The 23721-nt window shown below is 46.2% G+C and overlaps 1 protein-coding gene and 1 long non-coding RNA gene across 4 annotated transcripts in view; one reads left to right on the forward strand and one right to left on the reverse strand.

Moving 5' to 3' along the window:
- Positions 1-23721, forward strand: part of LOC137536591 (uncharacterized) — a 156340-nt gene that overhangs the window by 75786 nt on the left and 56833 nt on the right. The window lies entirely within an intron of this gene.
- Positions 1-23721, reverse strand: part of CHAT (choline O-acetyltransferase) — a 146628-nt gene that overhangs the window by 49085 nt on the left and 73822 nt on the right. The window lies entirely within an intron of this gene.

Consider the following 23721-nt stretch of genomic DNA (forward strand, 5'->3'; position numbering starts at 1 on the left):
TTTTCCCTTTAAAAAAACAGAGCAATTTTCACCCGTCAGTGCTCCTTCCATTCATTCACCTATAACTTTATTACTACTTATGACAACAAAACAATATATAGCTTGTGTTTTATCGTCACTAATTAGGCTTTCTTTGGGGTGTACGTTTTGCTAAGAATTATTTTATTCTAAACGTGTTATAACAGGAAAAATAAGAATAAAATGAAAAAAATTCATTTTTAGTTTTCAGCCATTATAGTTTTAAAATAATACATGCTACTGTAATTAAAACTCAGACATTTTAGTTGCCCATTTGTCCCAGTTATTGCAACAAATTTAAAATTTTTCCCTAGTACAATGTATGGCACCAATATTTTATTTGGAAATTAAGGTGCATTTTTTCAGTTTTACATCCATCACTAGTTAAAAGCCCATAATTTAAAAATAATAGTAAAATACCCTCTTGACATACATATTTAAAAAGTTCAGTCCCTAAGGTAACCACTTATGCTTTTTTTTAAATGTGTATATATATATATATATATATATATATATATATAATATTTTTTGCAAAACATTTTTGGGGGTAACTATTGGGGAGTGTGGGGGGTAAGGGGCTAATTTTAAATGTAAAAATATGTCTTTTAATAAAAAAAAGTTTTTAGATGTAATTTTACTATTTGGCCACAAGATTTCCTCGCGCATAACTTCCCTGTGCATAGTATTACTATGAAAAAGAGGAAGTTATGAGTGGACTTGTAAGTATCGCCCTTTGTGAATGACAACGCCATCTCATTGATGGCCCCTGTCATGCACACGGGGACTTAGATCAATGAATGGGAACTGTGTTCCCATTCATTTATCTCACGGCTAATGATCAGTGGCAGTAAGGAGTGCAGAAGTACGGGGGAGGGGGGGATGGGGTTGCAGGCGAGCGGGAAGGGTTGTCCCTGCAAGGAGATATGGGATTTTGCAGGGACGTAGTTACCCGTCTCGGGAGAAAGGAAATGGTTAAAAGAGTAGCTGAAATGTAGGGGGGCTGATCAGATCAGACATTTGGCATAACACAAGGTTGGCATAACAGCTCAACTGCATACATAGTAGGGTGTATCATGTTTATAGGCTAAAAAATTAAATATAAAGGTTATGAAGCCTTTGCATATGCTCTGAAGTCTAATAATGTAAAAATTATGTATGATAAATTTTAATCAAATTTCATACTAAAGCTATGTACACAACTGCACTAAACTTGGTAAAGGTGGCCATTGACCTCTTGCCGACCGCGTCACGCCAATGGGCGTGGCAGCGGCGGCAGCCCCAGGACCGCCTAACGCCAATTGCCGTAAAATCCTGGGGCTCTGTTTTGCAGGAGATCACGCGCAGGCTGCGCGAGCATCTCCTGCTTGGGGGGCAGAGCTCCGCCCCACCTTCAGTCTCCGAGTGGCTATTGCCGCTCGGGAGACTGTTAGACGGCGTGATAGCCGTCTATTTACTCTGTGCAGCGCTGCGATCAGCAGCAGCGCTGCACTGGGGACAGCCGTGTGACACGGCTGTCCCCCTGGGGGACAAGAGAGCGATCGGCTCTGGCCTTAAAGCTGCAGTGGCCTTTTTGACTAAAAATGGCCTGGTCACTAGGGGGGGTTTAGCCCTGCAGTCCTCAAGAGGTTATGTACCGCTTCAGGTGAGATTCTAGAATGTGTATTGGAGCTCCCCTCACAGTATCATATCATCTGGCAAGCCAGATGTTTAGCAACATCTGATGCTTGACTGAACCCCTGAATGCATTATTCTTTTACTCACCCCACCTGCCAGAAGCATCTCTGTCCTGTGCTGCGCATCATCCCTCCTCACTACTCAATAGCAACAGATGTCTTGCTGGTCTCCACATGTGTTCATGATGACAGTTCTCGTATGTGTGTTTCAGACTTTACTTGCAATACTGCTTTTCTTACTGGCATTACCTTTTTTTCTTTACATTGTCTTGGAAGTGCCAACTTTTGAAGTGTCCTTGGCCCTGCCTATTTCTTTAACTACTTGAGGACCAGATGTTTATACTCCCTAGTGACCAGCCCATTTTTTTACACTTCCGCACTTCACAAATTTAACGGTTTATTGTTCGGTCATACAACTTAACACCCAAATGAATTGTACCCCCTTTTCTTCTCACTAATAGAGTTTCTTTTGGTGGTATCTGATTGCTGCTGCAAATTTTTGCATTTTATTTATATCCCCCCATCCCTCCCCCTTTCACCCCTAAATTAGTCCTATACTACCATACATACACTATACATATATAGGCATATGACTATGATAGGGATAAGATTGTGAGTCCCTCTGAGGGATAGTTAAGTGACAAGCCTATCCCCAGTACAGCGCTGTCTAAAATAGCAGCGCTATATAAACATTCAAATGTGTTTTGCTTTTTTTACAAAAAAACAGCCTGCCAGCGCTGATCAGCCACTGGCAGGTTGATTGGTGCGGCCGTCTGTTTACAGTGACGAGAGCACGTGAGCTCCCACCTAATCTGCCTCTTTGCGAGATGACGCCATATGGCGTGACTAAGGAACAAGGAAGCCACTCACTAACTTAACCAATCTTCTGAACCATCCCTGTACACACCACGCATGATGATGTTATCAAGCAGCCTGTGTGTGTGGAAACTAATCCACGGCCAGGATGCAGGGGATTACTGAGATAAGATTTTGAGACATTTTACTGGTTAGAGAACAGCTTTAGCAGGGCAATAAGACTGCTCAGATGCAGCCTTGTTGTCAGTTACTCTTTAGTTCTATTTCTCCTCCCAACAGTCTGCCAAGCATGCATTTACTGTCACTGGCTGACAGAAAAAATTGTAGATTAAAGGACCACTACAGCGAAAAAAATAAGCAGTTAAAATCTGACAGATTTTTGACTAGTTCATCTCTTCAAGGGGGATTTCATGGTTTTGTTTGTTTTCAAAAGCATTTCCTAAACAGCAGTTGCTAAGTGTAACTACCAAAACAGTGTGAAAATAAGTAGGGAGGCTGGCTGGTATCTTACTATTTTGGCAGTTAAAGTGGACCCAAATTAAAAATACAAGATTTCAGAAATAAAATCTATTTTCTAAATTATAAAAATAAATAGCAGCATTTGTTCAGCTGCATGAAGACAAATCTCAAATATTTAACATTTATTGGAGGAACCCCTCCTTTCCTTTCATATTGCCGGGACAGAATCCGGAAAACTGGTGGAGTAGAAGGTGTCCGGCAAAGGAGGAATTGCTAATGGCTGCCACCTGTATAACCCTAGCTATGAAAAGAGAAGGGTGAAAAGTATGCACTGAAATGCTCATATGCTTGAAGGAGTGTTTATTTATCTTTGTATGTGTCAGAGTGGTGCAACTAAATATTTTGAATCTCCCAGCGTTGGGTCTCCATGGCCACAGTGGTGTCACAACGGCGGTGTCACGTGTTACCATGGAGACCCGATGCTGGAAGCGGCGATTAGGTAAGTTAACCCTTTTCTTATCGCCTGCTTGCAACTCTACAAGCAAGGGTAAGTGAGGAGAGCAATCTGACCACCCAGCAGTGGTCTGGACTCACAGCGCACCGTTTCCCAGCGCTGGTCTAAAGACTGGTGATAAAGTGAAAGTGTTTGTAAGAAAAAGGCAACCAGCGAGTCCTTAGATCTCTTCAGGAGACTAAATCAGTAATGCATTATAATGGCATTATTTATCAGGGGACAGTCTCGAGTTGGTTTGTCATATTTATTATTTATTTATTTATTTATTGTATTTATAAAGCGACAACATATTACGCAGCACTGAACATTAATTTAGGTTATAGACAATATTTAGGGGTGACATACAGCAATATGACATTACAGGAATACAAGAAAACCAGATCACACACCATAGTATGAGTACCAGGTAATGATTAGTCAGTCACTGGATGGAGCATGAAGATTAGGCAAGTTAGGTTCACTCAGATGCATAGCATGAGTTCACAGTAATGGAGGTGCATGATCAGGTAGGACACAAAAGGAGGAGGACCCTGCCCAAAGGCTTACAATCTAGAGGGAGAGGTAAGGACACAAAAGGAAGGGTGACCAGAGTTCAGCTGTAGGTTTAGAGCACTTGTGAGGGTAGTAGGCCAGAGTGAAAAGGTGAGTTTTGAGGGCTTTCTTGAAGATGTTGAAGGAGGGGGCTGCCCTAATGGGCGGAGGTAGGGAGTTCCATAGTGTTGGAGCAGCTCTTGAGAAGTCCTGGAGGCGTGCATGGGACTGGGTGATGCGGGGAGCAGTTAGGCGAAGTTCACTGGAAGAGCGGAGTGAGCGGCTAGGTGTGTACCTCTGAGTAAAATCGGAAATGTAGGTTGGACAGGTTTTGTGGACAGATTTGTAGGTCACACACAGTATCTTGAATCTGATTCTGGACTGGATAGGAAGCCAGTGGAGGGATTCTAGGAGGGGATCTGCCGTGGTGGAGTGATGGGAGCAGTGGATAATTCTGGCTGTCGCATTCATGATGGACTGCAGTGGGGCTGTTCGGGTCATAGGGAGACCAGACAGCAGGGCATTGCAGTAGTCAAGGCGGGAAATTATGAGGGCATGGATGAGGAGTTTGGTGGTGGCAGAGGTCAGGAAAGGGCGAATCTTACAGATGTTACGAAGGTGGAAGTTGCAGGACTTTGTGAGGTTTTGGATGTGGGAAGTGAAGGAGAGTGCGGAGTCCAGGGTGACACCCAGACAACAGGCTTGAGAGGTAGGGCGAATGGTAGTGTGGTTAACAGTGACATGCACATCTGGGAGGTTCGTGGATGGCCGGGGTGGGAAGATCATAAATTCCGTTTTGTCTACATTTAGTTTCAGGAACCTAGCGGACATCCAGGAGGAGATAGCTGATAGGCAGGAGGAGACCTTGTCCATGGTAGTGGTGGATATGTCAGGAGTGTGGAGGTAGATCTGGGTGTCATCTGCATACAGATGATAGTTAAAACCCATGGAGGAGATAACCTTGCCAATGGAGGATGTGTTTAGGGTGAACAGTAGGGGGCCAAGTACCGAACCTTGGGGGACTCCCACCGAGAGTTGGTTGGGGGTGGACGAGGATTCATTGAAGGCGGTTGTGAAGGAGCGGTTGGAGAGGTAGGATGAAAGCCAGGACAGGGCGAGATCGTGAATGCCCAAGGACTGGAGGGACTGGAGGAGTAGGGGATGATCTACTGTGTCAAAAGCTGCTGAAAGGTCAAGGAGGAGGAGAATGGAGTATTTACCTTCAGCTTTAGCTGTTCCATGAAAAAAAAACAAGTCGGAAAAATACCGCATTCGGTATTTTAGACTTTTGTGTGCTAATTCATCAATATTTTCACAGGTGCAGTAGAAATTCGGAAATTTACCGAAGCCCATTGTTGGTAACAGCAGAAGAGTGTGTATAGAGAAAGCATTACAATAGTAAGATGCATCCCCACACCCCTTTAGATATACATGTTTTGTTATACTGTTTGTTATACTGCCTCTGCTCGCTTTGAATCTGTCCATTAGTCTTTCTTAACATTTTATTTAATTGCCATATCTTAGATGAACTTCCAGGAGACTTAACACATGCCCTGCTTAGGTGATTTCTCCACTAGCTCCTCCTCATCTTCAAACAGGAACCTAAAAGGTTAAACTGCCGAAGGGTGACAGGGGAAACCTCTTTTGTTGTGTGATATCTCTGCTCGCAGCCTGGGGGTAGAAAAGCTAGACCCGCCGGATAAGCCTGCGGGGCCTATCAACGGGACTTGCAGGAGACAGGGGCTGTTTCTATTGGCTTCTGCTCCTGTCAGTCAAAGGGAATTGTCTCTGCTTCTGTGAGTTCTATGAGTCCCGCACTGATTCCGACAGAGGAGAACTGTCAGCAATGGAACTGTGTTTTATGACATGCTTTAACCTTGATGCATTGACAGCTACTCACATTTTTTGAGGTATTTACCGCACAAGTCGATAATTTACCTCACTGCTCGATAATTTCAGCTTTTCATGCGGTAACAGCCTTGGTGAATTGACATTTTCCTAAGTGCTCGGTAAAATCAGCTGTTTTCAGCATTACTGAATGCCATAATGCTTGATGAATTGATGCCAATATGTCTAAAAATAAGACTGAATGCATAAAACCTTTCTATTGAAATGTGCTAAAAAATATTGTTTATTCCCTTCCATATATCAGGCCTCTGGGTTGTACTGCCGGCTAATGCAGCCTGTTCCATCACTTCCTCTCACTGTATTATACTGTTATACTGTCTGTGCCTATGGGGCTTTAAAGAGACACTGAAGCGAAAAAAAATGATGATATTATGATTTGTATGTGTAGCACAGCTAAGAAATAAAACATTAAGATCAGATACATCAGTGTAATTGTTTCCAGTACAGGAAGAGTTGAGAAACTCCAGTTGTTATCTCTATGCAAACAAGCCATTAAGCTCTCCGACTAAGTTAGTCCTGGAGAGGGCTGTTATCTGACTTTTATTATCTCAACTGTTCCTGGACTATTTACTTTTCCTCTGCTAGAGGAGAGGTCATTACTTCACAGACTGCTCTGAAAGAATCATTTTGAATGCTGAGTGTTGTGTAATCTGCACATATTATAGAATGATGCAATGTTAGAAAAAACACTATATACCTGAAAATAAAAGTATGAGAATATTTTCTTTGCTGCTAATCTTCTAGTAATTATTCATAGTACACAACCAATTCACTATATCATATTTTTTTTCGCTTCAGTGTCTCTTTAATACTACCTGCTTAAAGAGGAACTCCAGTGAAAATAATGCAATAAAAAAGTGCTTCATTTTTACAATAACTATGTATAAATATTTTCCTCTCCCCGATTTACATTCTGACATTTATTACATGGTGACATTTTACTGTGGGCAGGTTATGTAGCTGCTGCTAGCTGTTTTTGCTGTTACAGACAGCTGTAAACAGCTAATTCCTGTCTGTGAACCTTGTTACATTGTAACAAACTGCCAAAAGTACAGGGGTCCCAGAGCTTCTGGTGGGAGGGGTTTCAGCACAAAATCAGTCATACAGCGCCCCCTGATGGTCTGTTTGTGAAAAGCAATATATTTCTCATGTAAAATGGGGTATCAGCTACTGATTGGTATAAAGTTCAATTCTTGGTTGGAGTTTCTCTTTAAAGTGTGGTTTTAAGCTACTTAGAGCCCAACCTTCTTCCACGGAGCTATTGCATAAAAACGGAAGTTGCAGAGGGAGTTGATTAGACTCCAAGGTCCTACATTTCTCATAGTCACATGACACTAGTTCTGTTCATTTTTAGACACATCTTGTATGTTATGAAGTCACTTATCCTCTAAGACTCTAAGCAAAAGAGAGATGGTAGAAAAACAAGAGTGGTGTTATGTTCCACTTTATGGGCTTGATTCACTAAACCGTGATAAGACAGATATCACACCTTATCAAAGTTATCACACATTATCAAAAGTTATCACACGTTATTAAAGTTAACATGCCTTATCAGAGTAGCATAGCGAGCGCTACGAACTTATGCCTGCTAATTGGCATTGGCACTTGTCTTGCCCTGAGCCACTGCGGGTTCGTAGCGCTCGCTATGTTACTCTGATAAGGCGTGCTAACTTTGATAACATGTGCTAACTTTGATAACTTTGATAACGTGTGATAACATTTGATAATGTGTGATAACTTTGATAACGTGGGATATCTTTGATAATGTGTGATATTTGTCTTATCATGGTTTAGTGAATCAAGCCCTAGATGTGAAATGTTGTTAACAAATAATAATAATAATATAACGTTACAAGTACATAATATTACAATAGTGTTTTTTAGCCATGGATTAGGCATTTTGGATTCTGTCTAACATGATGCTGTATTTTTCCCTTTCAGCTGTTGCCAAGAGAATTTGCATTAGGCAGCCACATGATTTGAGTACAATTTGCTTATAATAGGCCAATAGAGAAACATGTGAGCATAGCAGTGCTCTGAAATGTTTTTTCTCCATGAATTAACTATAACGCTGGGTTTATACTTTAAACATGGATAGTAAATGAAAGGATTGTCTATGTCCCCATGGAATTTTTCAAGAAAGAAATATACATTACCAGGTCTGTCATGAGAACAAATGAGGCCTTAAAGGATACCAGAGCTCAAAATGTTTTGAGAAACGGGAAGAGCAGGCATATACTACCACCTGTCCTGATGCCCACCGCTCCCCCCGTTCTATCTACCCCCCCCCCCCCCCCTCGTAGCTTGCCTAAAAGCCCCCTTGGATCCTCTTCGAGTTGCTAGGGTCGGGCTTACTGCGCAGGCACCGGCCAGGCTGCGCTCATCCTACTGCACGCGCCTGTGGCCGGGAGGGCCCTGCACATGTGTATAATGTCAATGCACACGGCCACGGGTGCGCGCTGACGCCGGTGCAGTAAGCCCGACCCTGGTGACAGGAAGAGGATCCCAGGGGGTTTTCAGTTGAGCTAAAGGGGGCAGATAGGAGTGGGGGAGGAGTGGGCATCAGGACAGGTAGTAGTATATGCTTGCTCCCCCCTGTTTCTCCAATCATTTTGAGCTCTGGTATACTTTAAAGGGAACCAGAGAGGATGAACTATACATACCTGGGGCTTCCTCCAGCCCCATACGCACGGATCGCTCCCACTCCGCCGCCCTCCGCTGCCTGGATCCGCCATCACCGGGTCCCGTCATTGCCGCGAGTCGGCAAGTCGGCCGGCGGACGCGGCCAATTCTCCGCATCACAGGGTGCTCTCCCCATACAGATACGCATGTGGCTGCTTACTGCCCAGCCGCATGCGTACATGTATGGAGGGAGCCCCTGTGATGCGGACAATTGGCCGCGTCCGCCGGAAGTGACGGGCCCGGTACCGGCAGATCCAGGAAGCTGAGGACGGCGGCGTGGGAGCGATTCAGGCTTATGGGGCTGGAAGAAGCCCCAGGTATGTATAAAATCTTTGCCTTTTTTCACCCCTCGTTCCTCTCTGGTTCCCTTTAAGGTGGCCATACATCTAGCAATTTGGCTGTCAATTTGATTATTTTTTCGGATCGTGAGAGAATGGAGTGTGTTCCAGTATTCCCTATTAATAAAAAGTGGCTGATATCATGTTAAATTGACCAGCTTAGTCGATCGAGCAGGATGAAAGATATCGGTCAAGCACTCAAGAATCAGCTACTGTTCGCATATCATTCGATCAACTCTGAATTGATTTTTGCACTCAGAGCATGGAGACACAACTTCGGTCAGATCAATTAGTGATGGGGAATCACATTGAATATCGCTTGTAGTGTTTGGGCCACTAGTCGATCAACTTTCGATTAAACATACTGAAGTTGATTGCCCAATATAGATGAACGCTTTGTTGATTGAATCAGAATCATTAGATGTATGGCTACCTTTATCCAATTAAAACTTTTTCTTCTGGGTTTTTACTGTGAGGAAAATTTTTCATCTTCCCTTTAAAATAACTCTTCAGAACTTTTAGTTAAAAAAGTACTAAAAAGTAAGTGACAAATTAGTATTTTATTGCTTTCTGGCAGTTTAACCACTTTGCTCCTAGACCTGTTTTCCCCTTATGGACTAGAGCAGTGTTGACATTTTATCCAGGGCTGTTTCTGGCCTATTTGGCACCTCAGACAATGCATGATATGACATTCAAAAGTTCAGAAGCGCTCAATAGCTCAGATCAACGTAAGTTCAATTCAAAAAGTCACCATCCAGTAGTTATGTTCAGATCATCCAACTGAATGTCCCAGAACTTCAATCAACCTCCTCATTGATCAGCCAACACGTCATGGAAAAGATAAAAAGAAAGGGCACATAGCGTAATTCAATTACCACAAAGTTGCCCATCACCACTCCCGAGTTAGTATAAACACCACCTCGTGCTGGGACACATTCCCCCCCAATGCGCCCGCACTCACCTAGTTAACCTCCAACCAAGGGATAAGGGGATAAGGCAGGTCTCACTCCGATTCAAACAGATTATATAACAGCGCCAAATAGTATAAAACCATTTAATGGTATAAAAATATACAAGAATTGCTCTCACAAGCGTGGATGATCAGAAAGCATGTAATCACATGTGTGGACTGCTGTCCCGGGTAGCCGCTCACACACAGGCCACCTCAGACCCTCAAGTCCTGTAGCTTCCTCGTTCTACCGGTCACGTGACGTAGCTCCGCCCTATGCATTTCATCATTGCTCCTGCTCCAGCACAAGCAGCCCCAGAGTGAGCAGCCTGGCTGCTCACTCTGGGGCTGCTTGTGCTGGAGCAGGAGTCAGCTGGATTGTTCTGTGAGCCTGGCTGCTCACTCTGGGTCTGCTTGTGCTGGAGCAGGAGTCAGCTGGATTGTTCTGTGAGTTCGGTGGTTCGTTTTTCGCAAACTTTTCTGGAAGTTCGATTCGCCCCCATAGTGCATCATTAGGGTCATCTTCGGCCCTGTACATTACAGTCAGCAGGCACATTGTAGCCAATCAGGGTACACTCCCTCCTGGAGCCACACCCCCCCTTATAAAAGGCAGGCAGCGTCAGGCATTGGACTCACTCGTGTGCCTGCAGTAATTAGAGAAGGGAGAGCTGCTGTGCAGAGACCTATAGGGAAAGCTTAGGCTCTTGTAGGCTTCTTAGCTTGCTCCTTGCTGATTCTTATTGCAAAAAAAGTACCCCTCAACAGCACTTTTGAGAGCTAATCTTGATCTTGTGATCTATTTTTTTTTTGGTGTGGCCCACTTGCATTATATACAGCCCTGTCAGTCAGTCGCAGCTGACCTTTGGCCCCTTGGTGGTATAATTACTACTGTGCCAGGTGCACATTATAACACCCATCACTACATATACATACCTGTTGTGCGCAGAGCACCCACCTACGTACGTGAGCGCACGCAGTGTCACTGTGCCTGTTCGGTACCTGTCTGTGTGTGACAGGTGCACATTGTAATACCCATCACTGCATATACCTACCTGTTGTTCTCAGTGCACCCTCCTACCTACGTGAGCGCACGCAGTGTCACTGTGCCTGTCCGGTACCTGTGTGTGTGTGACAGGTGCACATTGTAATACCCATCACTGCATATACCTACATGTTGTTCACTTCAGTGCACCCACCTACCTATGTGAGTGCACGCAGTGTGATATTTAATACCACCAGTCACTGTACGTGTGTGTGTGACAGGTGCACATTTGTAATACCCATCACTGCATATACCTCCCTGTTGTGTTCAGTGCACCCACCTACCTACATGAGTGCACGCAGTGTGATAAACGACTCCGTGCATACCTGTTAACTGCACCTATGTGACTGCACATTCTATTAGTCAAGTCGGTGCATACCTTTCACTTCATCCCCCCGATATGGACAAAACGGACAAAACAGGTAGAGGCGGAGGTAGAGGCAGACTCAGAGGAAGGTCTGTGCGAGGTCGTGCTGATGTGATTTTGTGCGCCCCTGGACCAAAATACAGTGCTCAGAAGTAGGCACGTCCCATCAACTCCCAAGATTGTCAGGACGTGGTTGACTATTTAACACAGAACACCTCATCTTCTGCAGCCACCAGCGCTACTACAAGCACCACATCTGCTGCATTTGACACTTCGCAGGAGTTATTTGGTGGCGAAATCACTGATGCACAGCCATTATTGTTACAACCAGATGAGGGCGCTAAGCAAGTTACACCACCTCATATGTCTGAGTTAGGCGACACTATGGACTTAACGTGGGAGGAGGAGGAGGATGAAGTACCTGCTGTTGGTGCAGTTTTGAAGGTGTCTGAGGCAAGGGAAGCTGGGCAGGATGATTATGATGATGACGATGATACAGATGCCATGTGGGTTCCCAATAGAGAAGATGAACAGGGGGACAGTTCAGAGGGGGAGTCAGAGAGGAGTAGGAGGAGACTAGTTCCTGAAAGAAGCAGGGGGAGCTCGTCATCAGAAACAGCTGGTGGCAGTGTCTGGCGCCATGTAGCACCACCTATGGACAGCCAGCCAACATGGCCTTCAACGTCAGCTGCTGATGCCACCATAGCGCCATCGACCCAGGGGGACTCAGCGGTTTGGACATTTTTTAATGTGTCTGCCATAGATCAGAGCAATGCCATCTGTTCTCTCTGCCTCCAAAAATTGAGCCGTGGAAAGGCCAACACCCACGTAGGGACAACTGCCTTGCAATGGGAAGATCACCTGAGCAAAAGCAGTACACAAAGGAAAAGCCACCCTCCTTCTCCTCTTCCTCCTTCAGGTGCAGCATCTTCAGCCGCTTTCTCCCTTGCACCTTCACAGCCACCATCCTCCACTCCGCCAGGTGTCTGTGAAGGAAATCTTTGAGCGGAAGAAGCCAATTTCTGCCAGTCACCCCCTTGCCTGGCGTCTGACAGCTGGCTTGGCGGAACTGTTAGCTCGCCAGCTGTTGCCATACCAGCTGGTTGACTCTGAGGCCTTCCGTAAATTTGTGGCCATTGGGACACCGCAGTGGAAGATACCAGGCCGCAATTATTTCTCTAAAAAGGCGATACCCAATGTGAAGTTGAGAGGCAAGTGGTGTCATCTCTGGCACACAGCGTTGGGTCAAGGGTCCACCTGACCATGGATGCCTGGTCTGCCAAGCACGGTCAGGGCAGGTACATTACTTACACAGCCTATTGGATCAACCTGGTGACCGATGGCAAGCAGGAAGTACGTGGCTGTGCAGCGGACTAACTTTTGACACCTCCACGGCTTGCAGGCAGGCATCCTGCCACCTCCTCTCCTCCTGCTACATCCTCTTCACTGTTGTCATCCTCCTCCTCTTTGGCTGAGGGGCTGTTCAACTCTACTGGTGCTGCGATCTCCTCTCCAGCTACACAGCCCCAGCTCCCCAGGGCCTATGCTGCATGCCAGATACGACGGTGTCACGCCATCTTAGACATGTCTTGCCTCAAAGTGGAGAGTCACACTGGAGCAGCTCTCCTGGCTGCTCTTAACAAACAGGTGGATCAGTGGCTGACCCCGCACCAGCTGGAGATCAGCAACGTGGTGTGTGACAACGGCAGCAATCTCATTTCCGCTTTGAATTTGGGAAAGCTGACACATGTACCCTGCATGGTACATGTGCTGAATCTAGTCATTCAAAGATTTGTGTCAAAGTACCCAGGCTTAGAGGATGTCCTGAAGCAGGCCAGGAAGGTGTGTGGGCATTTCAGGCGGTCTTACACAGCCATGGCACGCTTTGCCGATATTCAGCGGAGAAACAAGTTGCCGGTGAGACGCCTGATTTGCGATAGCCTGAGTAGCTGGAATTTGACCCTCCTTATGTTCTCTCGCCTGCTAGAACAGGAGAAAGCCATCACCCAGTACCTCTACAACTACAGTAGAAGGAACCAGATGTTTCCTCAACACATGCGGCAGCACAGAGGGGGGGGGGAGGAGGAGGAAGAGTCGTGTGGGGAAGAGGAGTCAGACTCGGATGATGAGGAAGGTGTTTCTTTGGAGGAGGAGGTGGCGGCAGAAGAACTGCAGCAGGCGTCGCAAGGGGCTTGTGCTAATCAACATTCCTGTGGTATTGTTCATGGCTGGGTGGAGGAGGAGGACTTACCTGACGTCACTGAGGAAGAGCAAGATGAGATGGTTAGTACATCTGGATCCAACTTTGTGCAGATGGCGTCTTTCATGCTGTCTAGCCTGTTGAGGTACCCACGTATAAAAAAACTCAAGGGGAATCACATTTACTGGGTGACCACGCTACTAGACCCTCGGTATAGGCACAAAGTGGCGGAGATGTTTCCAAATCGCCAGAAGGCAGAAAGGATACAGCACTTGCAGAAAAAGCTGGCAACTATGCTTTACAATGCGTTTAAGGGTGATGTCACAGCACAGCGCAATAAAGCTACCACTGCCAGTAATCCTTCTCCCATGTCCACGCAGGCAAGGACAGGACGCTCCAGCGATCTCATGGTGATGTCGGACATGCGGACATTCTTTAATCCATTCATCGATCTCATGGTGATGTCGGACATGCGGACATTCTTTAAGCCCTTCCGGATCCACCCTCCACCAAGCAGGCCGCTTGACTGCCTTCTCCGCCACCACCAAGGTCCAGGACTCCAGGTGGATTCCTGAATTTTTAAGGCTGTACTACTTTTTGTGGTGCGTGTACATGCCTGCCTAATTTTTCTGGCTGCACTGCAGCTGCAACAACAAAACAAAAGGCATGTACATGTGCCAATTCCCCTTCATGATAATTACCTTGCCGCGGTGAAGGGGCTTGCGCATCCCAATGAAGCAATGACCGATGGCTATATGAGTGTCTCGGGGGTAGAAGCAACGACCCAAGATAATAAGGTCGTTGCTTCATTGTGGACAGACCAAATTTGATCAGCTGGACAGTCACTGTTGTTCTATCATTGAGCTACCACATCCCGGCGACCTTATGGGCTTGAAAACCGCCACGGCCTGCACTCTCGCCATGGTGCGCACCAGTCCAGCATGGCCGTGACTATACAAACAGCTGTTCACGGTGAGTTACACAGTGAGTTTGGTGTGTCAGTGTGAAACAGTACTCTAATTACACTCCCTGATTGATGTATACACATGCAAGATGTTTTAAAGCACTTTAGGCCTGCAATTTAGCATTCAATGTGATTTCTGCCCTTAAAACGCTGCTTTGCGTCAAATCCAGATTTTACCCCCGGGACTTTTGGCATCTATCCCACTCTTCTGGCAGTTACCAGAAAATTGCAATGTGGGCAGCAGGCACCATAAAAAAAAATTTATCTGTGAAAAAAAACCAAATCACTTACCGGACAGGTCCTCACAGGTTTTTGAAATGTCACCAGTGAAGAAAGCCGTGAAGAAAGAGTGAGTCAAAAGAGCCGATTGAAGAGACAGAGAACCGAACAGCCAAGACTCAGTCCAGTGTTTTCCCCAGAGCCAATCAGCTGGGCAGTAGTGTTGTCCGGGTCATGAACAATTCGGATCTTTGATCCAGGTCGAATCATCCGGATCATTACAATGAACAGAATGATCCGGATGATTCGACTCACAAAAAAAGATCCGGATCAAAGATCTGAATCGTTCATGATCCGGACAACACTACTGCCCAGCTGATAGGCTCTGGGGAAAACACTGGACTGAGTCTTGGCTGTTCGGCTCTCTTTCTCTTCAATCGGCTCTTCTGACTCACGGCTCTCTTCACCGGAGACATTTCAAACACCTGGGAGGACCTGTCCGGGGGAAAAGAGGACATCTGGTCAGCCTAGGTTGCATCCCCAGCGCACACACATGAGCAGGTGGCAGCTGCGCTATAACATCCGTGGCTGCCGCTGCTCAGATTCAGGAGGCACTTCCGTCTCAGTGCGAGGGGGTGGTTCCAGACACCCGGAACACCCCCTTCTGTGCGCCAGTGATCAGTGATATGCAGATATTACCAATGATAACCAGAGTATATAAACTGCGGCAATGAATACCAGTATCAGGGAGGTAGTGATGGTTAGATTCTAGTGGCAGGCAGGTAGTGATCGTATATTATATTGGCTAGCTGCTAGTGACAGTTAGATTCTAGAGGCAGTTAGGTCGAGATCGGTAGATGCTTGTAGTAGGCTGATAGTGATCAATAGATTCTAGCAGCAAGTAGGTAGTAATCAGTAGGATATAGTGGTAGGCTGGTAATGATTCCAATATTTTGATGGCAGGTAGTGGTTACTAGATTATACTGGCAGGGTGGTAATGATCAGTAGAGTCAAGAAGGTAGGTAGTGAAGATGGGATGATCATAAATCAGACATCAGGATATTACACCCTGGTTAGTGCCCTACTTGTTGCTTGCTGTGAGGAGCACAGGTGTGTCCTAGCAGACTAACATTCCCTTCCTTCTGCTACAACTACAATTGGATGTGAATGTACAGTAGTCAGGGCACTAGGAAAAAAACATATTTAACCACTTGCCGACGGCCCACTGTACATTGGCGGCGGCAAAGTGGCATGCCCAGGACGACGTAACGCGTCGGGTCATCGTTGGTCGGGACGTTGACGTCGGGTCCTGGGACATTAGCTGGCCGGGGATCACGCGCTAGTATGCACGTGCATCCACCGGCAATAGGCTCCGCCCACCCATGACGTCAACCCGCCGGCCATTCGGAAGCGGCGGCGGGTTGTTAACCCCCGATCTGCCGCATGTAGAGTGTCTAATACGCTTTGTAATGTATACAAAGCGTATTATACAGGCTGCCTCCTGCCCTGGTGGTCCCAGTGATCGAGGGACCACCAGGGCAGGCTGCAGCCCTCCCTGTCTGCACCCAAGCACACTGATCTTCCCCCCTGCCCCCTGATCACCCACAGCACCCCTCAGACCCCTCTCTGCCCACCCCTCAGACCCCTGTTTGCACCCAATCACCCCCCCCTAATCACCCATCAATCACTCCCTGTCACTATCTGTCAGCGCTATTTTTTAGATTAGTCCCTAAACTGCCCCCTGGGGGCTCCTGATCACCCCCCACACCCTCAGATCCTCCCCAGACCCCACCCCCTGTGTACTGTATACATCTATCCTTCCCTATAATCATCCACTAATCACCTGTCAATCACCTATCAATCACCCCCTGTCACCACCTGTCACTGCTACCCATCAGATCAGACCCTAACCTGCCCCTTGCGGGCATCTGATCACCCACCCACACCCTCAGATCGCCCGCAGACCCGCCGTCAGATCACCTCCCAAGTGCATTGTTTACATCTGTTCTCTCCTCTAATCACCCATCAATCACTCCCTGTCACTATCTGTCAGCGCTATTTCTTAGATTAAGCCCTTAACTGCCCCCTGGGGGCTCCTGATCACACCCCCCACACCCTCAGATCCTCCCCAGACCCCCCCCCCCCCGATCCCCCTGTGTACTGTATACATCTATCCTCCCCTATAATCATCCACTGATCACCTGTCAATCACCTGTCAATCACCCATCAATCACCCCCTGTCACAACCTGTCACTGCTACCCATCAGATCAGACCCTAACCTGCCCCTTGCGGGCACCCAATCACCCGCCCACACCCTCAAATCGCCCCCCAGGCCCCCTCTGATCAACTCACCAGTGCATTATTTACATCTGTTCTCCCCTGTAATCACCTACTGATCGCCTATCAATCACCCCGTCACCCCCTCTCACAACCTGTCACTGCTATCCACCCACACCCTCAGATCGCCCGCAGTCCCACCGACAGATCACCTCCCAAGTGCATTGTTTACATCTGTTCTCTCCTCTAATCACCCACTGATCACCCATCAATCACCCCGTCACCACCTGTCACTGCTACCCATCAGACCAGACCCTAATCTGCCCCTTGCGGGCACCCAATCACCCGCCCACACCCTCAAATCGCCCCCCAGGCCCCCTCTGATCAACTCGCCAGTGCATTATTTACATCTGTTCTCCCCTGTAATCACCTACTGATCGCCTATCAATCACCCCGTCACCCCCTGTCACCACCTGTCACTGCTATCCATCAGATCAGACCCTAATCTGCCCCTTGCGGGCACCCAATCACCCGCTCACACCCTCAGATAGCCCCCCCCAGACCCCCTCTGATCAACTCGCCAGTGCATTGCTTGCATATATTCTCCTCTGTAATCATCTACTGATCAGCTATCAATCGCCCCGTCACCCCCTGTTACCAACGGTCACTGCTACCCATCAGATCAGATCTCAATCTGCCCCTTGCGGGCAACCAATCACCCGCCCACACCCTCAAATAGCCCCCCAAACCCCCTCTGATCAACTCGCCAGTGCATTGCTTGCATATATTCTCCTCTGTAATCACCTATCAATCACCCCGTCACCCCTGTCACTGCTACCCATCAGATCAGACCCTAATCTGCACCTTGCGGGCAACCAATCACCCACCCACACCCTCAGATAGTCCCCCAGATCCCCTCTGATCAACTCGCCAGTGCATTGCTTGCATATATTCTCCCCTGTACTCACCTACTGATCACCTATCAATCACCCTGTCACCCCTGTCACCACCTGTCACTGCTACCCATCAGATCAGACCCTAATCTGCCTCTTGCGGGCAACCAATCACCCGCCCACACCCTCAGATAGCCCCCCAGACCCCCTCTGATCAACTCGCCAGTGCATTGCTTGCATATATTCTCCCCTGTAATCACCTACTGATCACCCATCAATCAACCCGTCACCCCCTGTCACCACCTGCCACTGCTACCCATCAGATCAGACCCTAATCTGCCTCTTGCGGGCACCCAATGACCCGCCCACACCCTCAGCCCCCCAGACCCCCTCTGATCACCTCCCCAGTGCATTATTTACATCTGTTCTCCCCTCTAATCACCCACTGATCACCCATCAATCACCACCTGTCACTGCTACCCATCATACCCATCAGATCAGACCCTCATCTGCCCCTTGCAGGCACCCAATGACCCGCCCACACCCTCAGATCGCCCTCAGAATCCCTTCCGAGCACCTCCCCAGTGCATTGCTTGCATCTATTCCCCCCTCTATTCACACCCTGAGACACCCATCAATCACATCCTGTCACCACCTGCCACCCCCTAGCACGCCTACCCTTCAGATCAGGCCCTAATTTGCCCTGTGTGGGCTCCTGATCATTCGGCCAAACCCTCAGACCCCCTTCCGATCACCTCCCCAGTGCATTGATTGCATCTATTCTCCCCTCTAATCACCCCCTGAGACACCCATCAATCACCTCCTGTCACCACCTGTCACCCCCTAGCACTCCTATCCATCAGATCAGGCCCTAATCTGCCCCCCTGTGGGCTTCTGATCACCCGGCCAAACCCTCACCCGCCCCACCGCAGTGACAAATGTTTTTTTCTGATCACTGCTGGTACGACTTAATTGTGTCTGAGACCAACCGCTATGCCACACAATACGCAACCGCCAATCCAAGAAGCTACTATGCCCAGCCTTTTCAGTGGAAACCACTCCAAGTTTCCGAACGTAACATTATTTGGGGCCATTTGGTTTCTAGACTACTCCTCATGGTTTTGGGCCCCTAAAATGCGAGGGCCGTATAGGAACCCCACAAGTGACCCCATTTTAGAAAGAAGACTCCCCAAGGTATTCCGTTAGGTGTATGATGAGTTCATAGAAGATTTTATTTTTTGTCAAAAGTTATCAGAACTTGATTTTCATTGTTTTTTTTCCACACTTTGTGACAAAAAAAAAATCTATGAACTCACCATACACCTAACGGAATATCTTGGGGTGTCTTCTTTCTAAAATGGGGTCACTTGTAGGGTTCCTATACTGCCCTGGCATTTTAGGGGCCTTAAACCGTGAGGAGTAGTCTTGAAACCAAATGTCTTAAAATGACCTGTGAAATCTTAAAGGTACTCATTGGACTTTGGGCCCCTTAGCGCAGTTAGGGTGCAAAAAAGTGCCACACATGTGGTATCGCTGTACTCGGGAGCAGTAGTATAATGTGTTTTAGGATGTATTTTTACACATACCCATGCTGGGTGGGAGAAATATCTCTGTAAATGGACAATTGTGTGTAAAAAAAATAAGAAAATTGTCATTTACAGAGATATTTCTCCCACCCAGCATGGGTATGTGTAAAAATACACCCCAAAACACATTATACTATTTCTCCTAAGTACGGCAATACCACATTTGTGGCACTTTTTTGCACCCTAACTGCGCTAAAGGGGCCCAAAGTCCAATGAGTACCTTTAGGATTTCACAGGTCATTTTGAGACATTTGGTTTCAAGACTACTCCTCACGTTTTAGGGCCCCTAAAATGCCAGGGCAGTATAGGAACCCTACAAGTGACCCCACTTTAGAAAGAAGACACCCCAAGGTATTCCGTTAGGTGTATGGTGAGTTCATAGAAGATTTTATTTTTTTGTCACAAATTGTGAAAAAAAAAAAAACAATGAAAATCAATTTCCGCTAACTTTTGACAAAAAATTTCTCCCACCCAGCATGGGTATGTGTAAAAATTCACCCCAAAACACATTATACTATTTCTCCTGAGTAAGGCGATACCACATGTGGCACTTTTTTGCAGCCTTGGTGCGCTAAGGGGCCCAAAGTCTTATGAGCACCTTTAGGCTTTACAGGGGTGCTTACAACTTAGCACCCCCTAAAATGCCAGGACAGTAAACACACCCCACAAATGATCCCATTTTGTAAAGTAGACACCCCAAAGCATTCAGAGAGGGGCATGGTGAGTCCGTGGCAGATTTCTTTTTTGTTTGTCACAAGTTAGCAGAAATGGAAACTTTTTTTTTTTTTGTCACAAAGTGTCATTTTCCGCTAACTTGTGACAAAAAATAAAATCTTCTATGAACTCACCATGCCTCTTAATGAATATTTTGGGATGTCTTCTTTCCAAAATGGGGTCATTTGGGGGGTATCTATACTATCCTGGAATTCTAGCACCTCATGAAACCTGACAGGTGCTCAGAAGAGTCAGAGATGCTTCAAAATGGGAAAATTCACTTTTTACACCATAGTTTGTAAACGCTATAGCTTTTACCCAAACCAATAAATATACACTGAATGGATTTTTTTTTTATCAAAGACATGTAGCACAATAAATTTGGACAAAAATGTATGTAGAAATGTTACTTTATTTGAAAAATGTCAGCACAGAAAGTTAAAAAAATAATTTTTTTGACAAAATTCATGTCTTTTTTGATGAATATAATAAAAACTAAAAATCACAGCAGCAATCAAATAGCACCAAATGAAAGCTGTATTAGGGACAAGAAAAGGAGGTAAAATTCATTTAGGTGGTAGGTTGTATGACCGAGCAATAAACCGTTAAATCTGCAGTGGTCTGAATGGGAAAAAAATGTCTGGTCCTCAGCTCTCCTCTACCCGCAGACAGCATTACGGGGCCCCAGACATGTGACTCTGGCACTCGGCACTCCTCTAACTACCGACACCATTACGGGGGCCACTTCAGCCTGGACTGAACTGGACTGGTAAGTGAACACTCCATTGCAGAAATCTCTGCAGATCACGGGGGGAGGGGGCAACTCCCCCCCCCCTTCCATGTGTATCTCACTCTTCCATGTCCAGCACCCCCTTTCCATTACATGGGCATCTCCCTCTTCCATGTGCAGCAACCCCTTTCCATGTGCGTCTCCCTCTTCCATGTGCAGCAACCCCCTTCCATGTGCATCTCCCTCTTCCATGTGCACCAACCCCCTTCCAGGTGCATCTCCCTTTTCCACGTTCAGCAACCCCCTTCCATGTGCAGCCATCCCCTTCCATGTGCATCTCCCTCTTCTATGTGCATCTCCCTCTTCCATGTGCAGCAACCCCCTCCCATGTGCGTCTCCCTCTTCCATGTGCAGCAACTCCCTTCCATGTGCATCTCCGGCTTATATGCGAGTCAGTGACTTTTTCCTGCTTTCTGGGGTAAAAGTTGGGGGATCGGCTTATATGCGGGTTGGCTTATTTGCGAGTATGTACGGTAAATAAAAAATGAATGGCCTGTTAGACAATATTACTTTTTGTGGATTTGACTAGATTTTATATTCCAAAGTTATTCCCTCTGAAATGCCCCTTATTGACTGGTTCTCCTTGATTGTTATTGTAAACATTCAGATGCATGGTTGATATTACACTGTCAAAATTATTGGAATCACCAAAGTTTATTGCCCATTGGTCAGGAACAGATCATTCAAACTTCTTCCATAGTTGCACAATATAGAGAGATGCTGTTCAAGGAAGCTGTACATGAAAGAGAGGGACTTCTGTACATGGGTGTTACACTCAGAAGAGGGGGATGCACATGGAATGGGAGGGCCACTGTTGCACATGCATAGGGAACAACAAAAAAGTTGACGGAAAAAGTATAAATCCAGCCTTGACAATCAGTGCAGAAAGTGCACTATAACATATGCAATAGTTTCATTACAAAATCTATTACAAAAATGATGTGCAGTGTGTGGCAGTAATAGATCCCTCTCTGATCAGATATCAATCAGAGAGGGATCTATCTTTTAGGAATGTCAGGAGAAAGTCTGCCAGTTTATGGCAGGCTTTATCCTCCCCTCCACACTCTGGGCAACATTATTCACACAAAGTACAGATGTACACAATCCATGCTCCATTGAATGCCCTAGTCTTCATAGAATTTGATTCAATGTCTATAACCTATCTATCATCTAATCTGTTAAAAACATTTTACAATGTGCCTAGTTTAAGGTTTAGAGATGGGTCCAGTAGTAAGCAAAAAGGGAATGTGTAGTGATGTCGCAAACGTCAAATTTTCGGAACGCAAACACGAATATTTTGCAAATGTTCGTGAACCACCATAGACTTCAATGAGCAGGTGAAGTCTAAAACCTATAAGGACTCTTTCTGGCCACAAAAGTGATGGGAAAGTTGTTTCAACAGGCCTAGCACCTGGTCGGTGGCATGTTGGAGGTGGATCCATGTAAAAAGTCCCACAAAAAATTACGTAATTGATGCAGAGACGTATTTTAGTCTCTAAAAGGCCAGAAATCATATTACATTCCTAAATTTGTAAAATAAAGTGCTTTAAAATGTCTGACGTGTCTACATGTCAATCAGGTAGTGTAACAAAATGCACTGCAAACAACCACAAAGAACATTAGTTATAGCCTCAGGTGACAGATCGGTTTGTACTACTTGCAACAATCAATTCACAATATAGGCCCTGCCTGTGAGGTCTTATATAGAGGGCAGTAGTGGATACCAGATGGCAGTAGTGGTTCTGGACACTCAGCTGTTTTGTTTTTTGGGAAACTGAATGACACTCTTCACAGGTCAGGTGACAGATGGGTTAACACTATCTGCAACCATCACTTTACAAATATAGGCCCTGCCTGTCAGGCTTTATACAGGGGGCAGAAGTAGTGGATACTAGATGACAGTAGTGGTTCACTCAGCTGTTTTTTTGGGGGGTTTTTTTGGAAACAGAATGTCACTTCAGGGTTATCTAGTCGGTGCATTACTAGGACTAGCAGACCGGTCTCCAATGGCTAAAGTGTGCACTGGACACAGGGGACTGCAATATAATAATAGCAAGAAAACCAATGTACCAGCCCTTAAAGAGAAACTGTAACCAAAAATTGAACTTCGTCCCAATCAGTAACTGATACTCCCTATCCCATGAGAAATGTATGGCTGATTTTATGGTGAAATCCCTCTCACAGTGTGATGTCAGCACCTCACAGCACTGAGGTACCGACATCACACTGTGGGAGCCTTGTTGCATTGTGGGAAATAACAGCTGTTTCCAACTGCCAAAAATGCAAGCAGCATCTCCTTCCAGTGACATCACCTGCCAGCAGTAAAAATGTCACCATGTGATAAATGTCAGAATATAAATCAGGGAGAGGAACAATTTTAAAATGAGCAAACACTGACTAAATCATTTATACATAATTATTATTAAGTACTTTTTTTTATTATATTATTTTCACTGGAGTCCCTTTTTAAGGGCTGTTATGGAAGGTACTGTACCACTAGCAACAGCTAAAGTCAGTGCACTGGACAGTCCGTAGACACACAGAACTGCAATATAACAATAGCAAGAAAACCAGTGTACCAGCCCCTATAAGGTCTCTTGGATGTTCAGGATGCTGTACTAGTAGCAAGAAACTTCACTGGGGATACAGAACAGAGGCCTAACTAATGCTTTCCCCTGTTAGCAGCACAGCTCTCCCTAATCTGCCTAGCACAGCCAAATGCACAGTGTGAAATGGCTGCCGTGCTGGTGTTTTTATTAGGGGGGGTGTAGCCCTGGAGG

Source organism: Hyperolius riggenbachi, chromosome 10, assembly GCF_040937935.1.
Source record: "Hyperolius riggenbachi isolate aHypRig1 chromosome 10, aHypRig1.pri, whole genome shotgun sequence".
In the NCBI taxonomy this organism is placed as follows: domain Eukaryota; kingdom Metazoa; phylum Chordata; class Amphibia; order Anura; family Hyperoliidae; genus Hyperolius; species Hyperolius riggenbachi.